The sequence below is a fragment of the Achroia grisella genome, unplaced genomic scaffold (assembly GCF_030625045.1).
Source record: "Achroia grisella isolate CSIRO2021 unplaced genomic scaffold, CSIRO_AGI_Agris_v1 utg512, whole genome shotgun sequence".
NCBI lineage: Eukaryota > Metazoa > Arthropoda > Insecta > Lepidoptera > Pyralidae > Achroia > Achroia grisella.
In genome coordinates, this window is record NW_026712906.1 from 2,938,281 (window position 1) to 2,951,099 (window position 12,819).

Genomic DNA, 12,819 nt, shown 5'->3' on the forward strand with positions numbered 1-12,819 from the left:
ATAACTGATAAAAATACATAAATGCTGTTTTTGTATTACATACGAATGCAGAATATTAAGAAAACCCCCGGAATAATACAAACACTTATACATATAAATCTACGTGTTTGCATTGTGCCAGAAGGAGAACCCGCGACCATCAGAAATAACGCCGCTTATTAAACCGCTAGACCACAGCTGTATAGAAGAATCAATGGACAATATAAATAGAAGTTTTAAATTTCAACTTTGTTTCTTGAACTTTTTTTGTACCAATCTTTTGTCATGGTATTACGACTAGTCCTATACAAATAGGTTAACAGTAATAACATTCGCTTATCAATCATCCTAAAATAATTTTAATTCGTTACGAAATCGATTAACATAATCGTTAACTCTTAATCGATAACTATCATTCGCATTCAGCAGATGTCGCAAAAACATTCGATTTTCACCTTTAATTACTTTGCAATATGAGTTAATGTGGTGATCTCTGTGTAGTCTAGAGTGTTTGATGTGTATAGGGTTGCCAATTAAAATATTTAGATATAATTACGATATTTTACGGTAGTTACGGTAAATTGTGCCTAGCCCGCCTTGTAATAAAATATATAAGAACTGATCGTGTGGTAATCATTTTTGATTGCTGTTAATGGTTGAAAAAAATGAAATATGGCTATTTAATGTTAAAATCAGTCTTGTCGTCCTTAAGTATTTTAATATTTATTTGCTGAACATAGCTTTCAGTACATTTAAATATAACTATCTTTTATTCTGTCATATCGTACACGTAGTACATTACTGGATTACATAAAAATAAATCATTTTTTGTAAATTACACACTAAGGTTCTAGCTTTAAAGTCTATTTTCATCTATTTTAGGGTTAATCCACAGCTATATTAAGCTGTTCAAGGGAAACGTTGGAGTCGTAACAACAACTAAAGAATTTGATGGAAAATCATGAAAAATGACAAGCGCTTCAGAACCTTAAGAGCGCGGCTCTTAAATCTTATGAATGAATGATATCCAGTATTGTAGTAGGTGTACGATGTTTTCTTTTCAAACAATATTCACTTTTAACAGAGTTAATAGTTAAACTTTGTGCAAAGTCATCTTCATGTATAGGTACTATCAACAACAGCGAAGCCTGGTCCTTTAATAGAATAGTCGCTTGAATGCGTCATCATGATCAGATCCTGTATTTATTTGATCAATAGAACAATACTTTGTTGTTAGGGATAAGGTTCAAGCATTATGACTTTCGCTGTAACTCATGATCGACCAGATGGCCAGATGGTAAGACCCAAAATTTAAACGTTTGGTGTCATTCAAAACAATATGGTTAATAAAGTCACACTGACAAAAAAAATCGACAAATCATTTGTTGTAATTTACTGTTGTGTTGGTATTCAGAAAAAGGTTCAATAATGTGTTCAGTTGAAGTGGTTTGTTGATGCTATCCGACCGAGGATTTTTTAAATTATCCTTAAGGGAGTCGGGCGTCGCTGTTGTACCTCTGTTCCACCTATTTCAGCCACGAAGCAGCTTCTGCGTAAGCAGTTTCGGTTGAAGAGTGACTAATAGTGGTGAAATTACAGGACACGTAGGCATAACATGTTGTTATCCAGAGTGATAACACGTAAGGAGTACTTATAAGCGTCACATCGAACACCTTTAATAATACTGGATTAATTAAAAAAAAAATTAGACTTTAAGGCTAAAGTTTTAGAGTGGAATTTCCATAGTTTGTAATTTTGACTCGATCCAGTACAATCAAGTTAATCCAGTATCATACTAGGTGTGCGACTGGATGACGTGATGTTCGTAAATAAATTCAAATAATTTAATTTAGACTTTAAGCCTAAAATTTTAGAGTAGATTTTCCAAAGTTTGTAATTTTTTTGTTAATCCAGTATTTAACTAGGTGTGCGGGATGATGATGATGTTCATGTGTAAAGTCAGTGGTGACCACATACCACCAGGTGGACCATCAGATTGTTTGCTAATCCACTGATTAAAAAAAAACTTGAAAGTTTAATATTATAGTAATATAACATCATGTTCTTATGTAAGTGGCAACCCTATCGTATATTGAATGTTGGTACAGAATATGTTTGCAAATTGACCATTTATTGGTCGAATTATATGTATAAAAAATGTTATATAAATAAATAAAACATGTTGTACGTATATGCGAGTTAGATATTCGATGTAATTAGGTGAATATACAAGCTTGGTATGAAACAAAAAGGTTTTAATAAAATTGATATGTGAATTAGTTTTTTTTATTACCTACACTTATTACGACAGTTTGAGAGGATACAATAGTCCAAAAGAGAGGATAAATTCGGAAAATAACTCTATTTTCCGAGTCCAATAGAGGCGGCCTCGGTTGTCTAGCGGATTAGCCTCTCTCCATATTTTGGATGATCGCGGGTTCGATTCCTCGTACGGTACAAACAGTTGTATTCATAGTTATTTCCTATATTTGTTACGTCGATATTTACAAAACAAAAGAAAAAGATTTCTATTAGTTCTCTAGTGAGCACAAGATCTGTATAGTTTGGGGCTAGATGGCGCTGAGTACATTATGAACCCGAGACCATCGGACGTAAGGCATTGTGCGAAACCGCTAGACCACCGAGGTCGTCATATATATTTATTTTTTTTGCAATCACGCAGTCAGGTCAAAGTCGTAGGGACCTTACTATAGCAAATTCGTTGACCAATGTCACAGAATGTCATACAATGTCATACAATTCTAAACAAGTACCTGCATACCGTTTCATTGTGAGATGGTTTAGATTGCATTATTAAAGATCATTGTCAGATGATGGTCAGGGCCGAGTTAGAACATGAAATCGTGAAAGAACTTAACCTTTGTGTATTAATAACATGTAGAGTATAGTTAACCTAATATAAAAGTCGTAAAATGTATATCATAATAATAATATCTCAATTCACACACCGCCATCTAGTCCCAAGATAAGAAGAGCTTGTATTATGGGTACTAAGACAACTAATATTTTTTTTTATACAAACAATAATACTCATGAATACAAATATCTGTACCGTGCGAGGAATCGAATCTGCGACCATCAGTTAAAAAAGCGATATACTAAACCACTAGATCAAGAAATCTCAGAAAATCTTGTTTTTTAATTTGGAGAAAATTTCTTATGGAACCTGTCCGCCTCGGGGGAGACGACCGGAAACTGTGGAGGATGTGTGGACTAAAGAGGATTGTTAATAATGTGGACTGATGATCTTATTGCTAGCAATGTACCATGTCAGGTTGACCTCCACGCGGTTCCCCCGGAAAACATCGTGATAAATTCTTGGAGATGGTCTACTGAGGTACTGTGGAATTCCTACTTACTAAAAGTCCAAGATATCCCAACAAAGCGCCGGGTCGGAATTACATGATCATAAAAACAGTTTAAGGCGCAATACCCCCAGAAACTGTCATGACTAATTCCTGTTTTAAATTCCTGAATTCCTGAATTCCTGACTTCATGCTCATCCAATCATACTATACTGATGCCCCGTATAAAAAAATCAAATCAATTATTAATGTAGGACATTATAGTCGCTTATTAACATTATCATTATTAATTAATTAAATATATTCAATTACGAAGAACTGTCAAGAATCTCTACTGAATGTCTTTTTTTAAAGCCAATTTATTTACACTTTATGTTCTATGTTTAACATTAAATGAAAATCCAGTGCATGAACAACTATTGCGATGTATGTTTCTAATTTATGTAATCGTTTACTGAGTACTTATTTGTAGATATTTTTATTTTAAGATAATTTTAATATACCCTTTGGTATCTTATTTTTTGTAAATAATATTTAGGACCAGCGAGATTGTCTTCGTAATTATCGTCTTTTAATATTTCGTTATGCATATGGCTGTTTTTTTTTTTAGATTTTTGCGTACATATAGAATATTTGAGTAGATATATATATTGAAAGCTACGGTGAGTATATTTGCCTTTTTGAATTTCTCTCTTAATGAGGCACGACTCCTCATACAGACTACATATATATCAATACCATTCTGCCATCACGTACATTAAAAAAAACCTATGACGTTATTCAACTAAATACAAGCTTATAATTGAAATAATTATACAAACAGCAGATTATTTACAATAGATTTACAGTCTATAAAGTATTATATAGGTGAATTAACATTGTAGCTACCATAAAATTATTGTAGATAACCGAGTTTGTTAACATTCATAATTTTATTTAATTAGAAAGTTTTATTCATTAGTATTGATATTAAAATACCTCAATGGTCTAGCGATTTAGCAGAGCGCCTTACTTCTGATGGTAGCAGGTTCCATTACGCGGTACATACATTTGTATTCACAAGTATGATTGTTTGTAACTGTCTGGGTGTTTTCTATGTGTATTCTGTATGTATTTAAAAAAATTATCTGTTTACTTATATAAGTTGTTTAGTACCCATATCACAAACTCTGCTTAGATGGCGCTGTGTGAATTGTCTTCAGACATTATTATAATTCTTGATATAAAAACGACGGTCATACTTATTATATTTGAAACTATTCAAAAATTTATTAAACAAAACTAAACATTAAAAAAAATTTACAAAAAATTTTGTCACTATATTGTTCAGTTACCTCTCTTAGTATATATTAATACAAATATATTATAAGCAATAACGTCATAGTAATTATTTTCCATAAAATTATTCAACCTATTTGCGAACTGTAAATTAAAAAATATATAAATTTATTGTATCTACTAGAAACTCCAAAATTTGTTTTGATTGGCACGACAATTTGTTTTTTCTTTTAACTAAGTCTCTGAAAATGTCATTTGCGAAATAAAAAATCAACGTTACAATTTCAAGGAAAATATATTATAGTACTCTTGATTTTATGTATTGCAGATTTATTTACAATAAATAAATAAATAAATTATACCAGCCTTCCCCCATTTTGCTGGACAAGTCCTTTAAGTATTCGCTTACAAATATTGATGCACAATGCGACCAACGCCAGCAAACTGGCCACATCCTGTTTAACAGAAGAATGGCGCAATGTATTCAGTATTATTGCACTCGATACTGTATCCATAAAAAAAATATGGTTTATCTTTCGTTAGATAATAAAGTGACGGTAGTTGAACAAACTGTTGACACCGATATTGACGGTACTGTACTCCAGTCAGCTCATACCCACGGCCAGTGCAACCTCGAAACTTCGGTAAAGGTAAATAGAGAGGTACAGTATATACATATATACAGGTATAGTTACATATATTATACATATAAACCTTCCTCTTGAATCACTATCTGTGGCTAAAAACTACTAAAATCCGTTGCGTAGTTTAAAGGATATAAGCGAATAGACAAACAAACTGCTGACATCTATCGATATTGACATTTATGTACTCCAGTCAGCTCGTGCCCACGACCAGTTCAACCAAGTAGAAACTTAGATAAAGGTAAATAGAGAGGCGTCGCACAGTTTTACGTAGTTAAAAAAATGTAAACGAACAAACAGCGGAAGCAACTTAATTTTATACTATGTAAAGATTATTCTTGTTAAGGTCAATATGATATTATAATAAGATCGTCAGTATTACTGTTCATAGGCCGCCATCTTGTGTCTCTCGGAAAAGCGGAAGTGACAACACGTAATTTCAAGCGACTACAGTAACGTAACTGTAGTCAAGTAATAATAAATGCCATTATCTTTGATCAAATATCCTACTGTTCTAAGAGAGATGATTACGCTGTAATTGATATCTTATTATTGTATTTTCGGGAACTTTTTTTTTATGTAATATAAATACTACAATCTGCCCGCACCTACCTAATAGTAAGTGAAATATATTGAAACTTCAAGAAAAGAGCTTATTCCTTTTTAAAAGGCCGACAACGTACTTGCAATTGGTATTGCGGGTGCTCATGGGCGGCGGTAATCACTTATCATCAGGTGAGCCGCATGCTCGTTTGTACCCTGTGTTATAAAAAAAAAAATTCACGAATATCAAGTCATCATGAGACGCTATACTTTGGGGGAGGGGATTGTTACTAATGTGAATTAATAACCCCATTGCTAGCAATGTACCATATTAGGTTGACCTCCACGTGGTTCCCCTGGAAACCATCGTAATAAATTCTTGGTGAATTTGTCACGACGGTCTACTGAGGTACTGTGGTACTCCTACTTACAAATAACTAGAAGATATTCCAACGAAGCGCCTATTGCTTGAGTTACATAATCAATATATCAATCACAATGATAGTCCACCCGCAGTTCCCCTAGAAACTGTCATGATTAATTCCTGTTTTGAATTTGCCAGGATGACCTAACTGACTTGACTTGCTCATATAATCATACTCTACTGGTGCCAGCGTGCAAAAATCATTTATTCATGTAGGCCCAATTGAAAATCAAGTGAATTTATCACTATGGGCTAACTGACCTGTCTTCATGCTCATATTATCATCCTCCACTGGTGCCCCGCCAGCGTAAACCATTAATGCACGATAATAGAATGGTGTACCCGCCGTACACCATTCTATTATCGCCCATAAGAAATCCTTATGCGTTACAATTCTATGGGTTATTCAGAGTCAAACTTATGTATCCTGTAATTTCACTTCCTTATAACTCACCCTATAACTGAATCTCGATTTACAAAGCAAGCTTGGTGGCTTAAATAGGTGAAGCTGAAGTATTCACGCAGTTGACTTGATCAATACGTGGATTCGAAGTATTTATATTGTTGTATGTATCATCATTTTGTATGTGTATTTCAAAATATGTAGTAATTGTTTATATGTATATGTGTGCAACAATCTGATGGTTGGCAATAAATATTTTCTTTCTTTTTTACATTTATACGTATAATTAGTAAAATCGGGATCTTACCACGTTTTATTTTTATTGAGTTCCTAATATTTCGACAGTGTTTCAAACGCCATGAACACGGGTAGACTGAAGAGCAGCGAGTGGATGGTAAATATAATCTTATTTATGGGCAGACATATGCGTCTACCCTCACACATCTTCGTTTGTTTCTACTATTTAAACTCGCTCGATATTCATCTCAGCAAACTATACTCACAGTATCTTCACGTGCATTAACACTTTCTGATCGCGTTTTTTGTTTTTGTTTAATTAAACTAATCAGTGGATTCCATTTCTTGTTGTTTTTTGTTGTTGATAGTTATTATAATTATATTATAAGTCTTTTAGCCGTATTCAAGTATCTCTGCGCACCCCAAAGATTGACTGGGTAGAATGCTATAGCATTAAGGCCACCTTTTGTATCAATTTTATTGATCAATAAGGCAAATAAATAAAAAAAAATGCAGGCATTAGGCATTAAATTCAAATTCAAATTCAAAAATCATTTATTCATGTAGGACATTTTAGCCGCTTATGAACGTCAAGTTTTTACATTATATTTTTTTCCCTACCATCCAGTTCGGTATATAGATCCAATTGAGAAGAACTGGCAAGAAACTCAATTGAATTACTTTTTTTTTAAAATCCAGTTTATTTACAATGCATAGGTATTTATATAGGTGTCTATGTCTAACATTCAATGAAAATCCCAAACATGAAAACTATTGCATGCACGCTCGTCATTCAAGTAATCGTTTAGTGAGTAATAGGCCTTCCTCAGTAAATATGATTTAACAGATGTTTTGAATTTATTTGAGGGTAATTCTAATATATCCTTTGGTATCTTATTGTATTTTTTCTAAATTGCAATCAAAACAAATTAGGCCTCTCTAACCATTCTTGGGATATAAAGTATTTCTTTACATTAGTACCTAATTACCTGCTTAACAAAACATTTTCTTTATTTACATATCGCCACACTCCACATACATGATTCATGATGCTGACAACTCTATGTCATGTTTATGGCATGATAAAGTGACACTATCATACTTCACAATGTAAATATTACGGAAACTTAGTTTCTTTTATTATAGTTTGATAGCAATATTTGTTGATCGTGATTTTGTCGTGTTCTTCTGGTTCTTAGAAACACAGTTGGTATAAACTGATGATGTACAGGTCGAAGGTTTCTTAGTATATATAGAAAACATCCAGACCGATACAATCGAACATATTAATGAATACGAATACAGAGCTTGTGTGACATTTACTAGATAACAACAAATACATATACTTTTTTTTGTAAATACATACTTAATATATATAGAAAACATCCAGACCGATACAATCGAACATATTAATGAATACAAATGTTTGTACAGTACGATAAATCGTACCCGCGACCACCGGACGTAAAGCGGTGTGCTAAATCACTAGACCACCGAGGTCGTTTATGGTAATAACATATAAGTTTATGTCCACTGTTATTTATATAGAAGAATAAAATTACTTAATATAGAAAGAATTTTTCAAGAAAATAACTGTTAAAACCTTTATACAAACTGCTGTCTTGTAATCTATTTAGTATAAAAAGTCGCAATTAAATTAAATTTACAGTAGACAATAATTACTCTAAGTTCAATACTAGAACATACATTTAAAACTGCAACACTAGCAGACCCCTACCAGATTTGGCTGGGCAGGAGAGTAGAAATAAATAGAAATAGAAATAGAAATAATCTTTATTCAAATAAACTCATTACAAGCACTTTTGAATAGTCATATTTTGATTCTACCACTCATTCGGAATGCAGATCATCACAAGAAGAATGAGCAAGAAACTTTTTAATATGTTTGTGTGTGTGTTTTTATATATGTTTTTTATATAAATCACAGTATAACAAGTAAGAGGCATGCGATAATCAACATAGAAGTCGCTACGCACTCATTATTAATGTAATCAGATAATATTGTCAGTGCTATATATATATATATATTACATATCGGGATTACATCCTCTGCACTTCCTTCCTCTTCACTATATAGTGAAGAGGAAGGAAGTGCAGAGGAGTGAGGCTCCAGCTGTGAAGGTGAGTGTTGACGTATATCGGCAAATAGTCTCTTAAACCTACAACATCCTGATCACAAGTTCCGGGAACTAAAAGTTTTCCTCTCTGCCACACAATGGACCCGGCACCCACGCGGTGAATCCATGGAATGCTACGAAGTTCGTCTCACAATTTAGATTGATTTTATACTTTATCTAAAACACATAACTTTTTTTTAAATCTCGAGTTTTATAAAGGAGCTAGTTATGGCACACTCAACGTTTATAGATCAGCTCTAACATTATTATTAACAAATAATAGAAATTCAAACGAATCTATTAAACGTCTTCTAAAAGGATTGCTCGTCTTAGATGACGTTTATAGATTCATCGATATTCGAAGCTAAGACCCAGTAAGCCTAAATTTTTATACACACAGATTTTTTTAAACTATACATATAATAATAAATTTATTTATTTGCTTTCTACATTGTATGGTTTTGGATCTTACTAAATAACGGAAAAACATTTATAAATAACACTATTCTACAAATACCTCCAAAATATATGTATATTAATACTTATATTAATTAATTGTCAGTTTATATAATGAAGATAATAATTATTATAATAATAACAAATTATATAATGTCATGTCATAATAATAATATTAATTTTATTAATTTCTCCTCACAAACAAGAATGGCAACAAATACATGTATATAATATAATATTTTGGATAATACAATACATAAATTTACTTTTATAATTTGTTATGAGAAGCTGGTGTCTGAAATATGTATAACTTGTAGTACAGATCACCAGGCCCCCCAACCAAATGAACTTGTGATATTTACTTTACATATATACTAAACATATATCAATATGGTATCCATCATACTAATATTCAATTAAACATCTTTTTTTAAAATTGCTAAGGGAAAACAATACTCATCATATATAGGAGTATACTCGACTTACATATATTTACACTTACAATATAAGCTGTGATTATTCCACCAATTATTTTTATGTAAAGCCTTAACACTCAAACGACATGCAATTTTCACTTCATCGAGATTTAATGATATATTCTTTACATACATAATATGATAATCTCTTCTGTTCGTGTTATATTATGATTTATGATAAACAAAAACGACCTTGACCACCTCAGTGGTGTAGTGGTTAGGCACACAACCTCACATTCCAATGGTCACGGGCACAATCCTCTAGTATATCAGTATAAACATTTGTGTTCATGAGTCTGTATTAGGTTTTTTTTTTAATTATTTCTCTTGGCTGTTTCACTGTATGAATGTTTGTATTTGTATGAATGTCGGGTTATGTACAATATTTATACATTTTAACTACCTGACCAAACAAATATTTATACGTAACTTCTGTGACATGTTTACCTCGTTTTTGCGACACCTTTCATTGCAGTTCCGTTCCTATTGGTATATAGCATAGTATATAAAAGCGTAACGTGATGTTATTTAGCGTATAGCGATGCTCGATCAATGGCCTATCTAACCCCAAACCCACAAAATTTAATATTGGTAAAGATAGTATTAGGACCTATTCTACGAGTTTTTCGGATTACAATATAGTAGGTACTTTGCGCAGACGTAGAACGCGCTAATCTCAGGAACTACTGAATCGAATTAAAAAATCATTTTTGTGTTGGATAGCCCATTTGTCAAGGAACGCTTTAAGTTATATAACATTACGCTACGATGAATAGGAGCAGAGCTGCAATAAAATATATTACAAAAGATGCGGAAATGAAACACAGACGAAGTTGCGTGGGTGAGCTAGTTTTAAATATAAGTCACAGGTCGAGTAAAGTCTGGTCAGATCTTTAGTTATACTAGCCAAGTAACCTTATTATAGACAAATATAATGTCCCCGTATGCCGGTGTAGAATTGAAACACAATGCTTTAATCTGTAGCAAGGTCGAACTGGGTTCTGCGACTTGTTAGGAATAAAGGGTTATTTATTCCATTCAGTTATTAGATGTTTAGCTTGCTGTATGTTTGTAAATAATACGAATTATATATACATACCAACATATATATATATATTGGTACAAGAAAATCATATTCAGTCCCTCATTTCAAATATCATTAAGATCCTTTCAATCGATTAGTCAAAGAAATGTATAACCAGTAGTTGGACACAAGTATATTTGAGTAAAGCGAATATTTTCACATAATTTGCATGTCCGTATGGTAAATATTGCTGAACAACAACTTGTAACATCATATCTACTGTACCAATATTTCGCAAATAAATTATTTCATTTCATTTCACATTTTCGCATTTATAATAGCTGTCAGTATGGATGTCAATAGAAGTATTTTTTTTAATTGATGATAATGGAATGGTGCATTCGCCTGTGCTAACGGTTTACGTTGGCGGGGCACCAGTGGAGGACGATAAGATGATACTCCTTATCATCTTATCAGTTAGTATCGTGACAAATTCACCAGCAATTTTTTACAATGATTTCCAAGGGGAACTGCGTGGAGGCTAACCTGATATGGTACATTGCTAGCAATGGGTTAATCCACATTCCTGACAATCTCACGCAACATCTATCAACAATCTCTCATCACAATTAACTAGTTGTCCCGCGCAACTTCGTCGGTATCACACTTACTTAACATTTATTATTGTATCGCCCAATTTATATAATATTTTTTTAAATCATAGCCTATGTGTTATTCTGATATATAACCTATATTACTGTAAAATTTCCTTAAAATCCGTTAGGTAGTTGCGTGAGTAACAAACATTCATTACATCTATGTGAGTACACAAACTTTCGCGTTTATAATAATAATAAGATATTCAGTTACATTTAGTTACAAAACATTAAGTTTCGAGATCCCTTATCTAGGATACTTAATCTTAAGATAACTTAATCTGTAGGATTTTGGATTGCGTTTAAAAAATAACAAAAGATTTGTGCAATACAGCTTACTGGATTAATTATTTAGAAATAGAGATAAGTAATTCCATAAATTAATTTATTTTATCATAATTACTGATCCTCTGTTGAAATACGCATTAAGATAGAGAGTTAATAGTGTTGGATAAACATTATTTGTATCCAACACTAAAAGAAACCGTCGTATCACTTAGGTATGAAATAGAGCAGTGGTTCCCAATTAGTTTTTGTTGTGTACCACTTCAAAAAAGACCTCAAACCTTGCGTACCCCTTATTGTAGCAATCACACTAATGTTATAAATGTGAAAGTTTGTGAGTTTTGTTTTCGGACTACTCTAATGCCGTTGGCCGCAGCTGGCCTTTACAGCTTCACCGGACGTTAGGGGGCGAGTGCAGATGGCACTCCAAACCCGCGGAAGGACTTATGGAGCGGCTGAAGGCCAACTCCTGCGTGACGGATACGACTTTAGTCTGAGGGCACCACTAGTGGTTCGAACCTCGGCTCAGGCCGTCGTAATTTCGATCCCTGTTTGAATTGGATGGGGGATCGATCGGAGGGAGTTTGTGAGTGTGTGTGTATGTTTGTTTCACTGAAGTCGCACGTACCCCTTGATGCAACTTCACGTACCCTTGGGGGTACGCGTACCACTAATTGGGAAACACCGAAATAGAGTAATAAAAATAAACTTTATTCAAATAAACTTAATATGAGCACTTTTCAATAATCATATATATTTTTTTATTCGACCGCTCATTCGAAAAGCAATCTCATCACAAGAAGAACGATCAAGAAACTTACGTGTTGTTCTTCTAAATAAATGTTGTACAGCCTTGCATATTTAGGATTTTCTGTTTTACTATAAAATGTCAACAAAGAGATAAACAGACACTCTTACATTTATAATAGAGATATACGTACGAATGAATT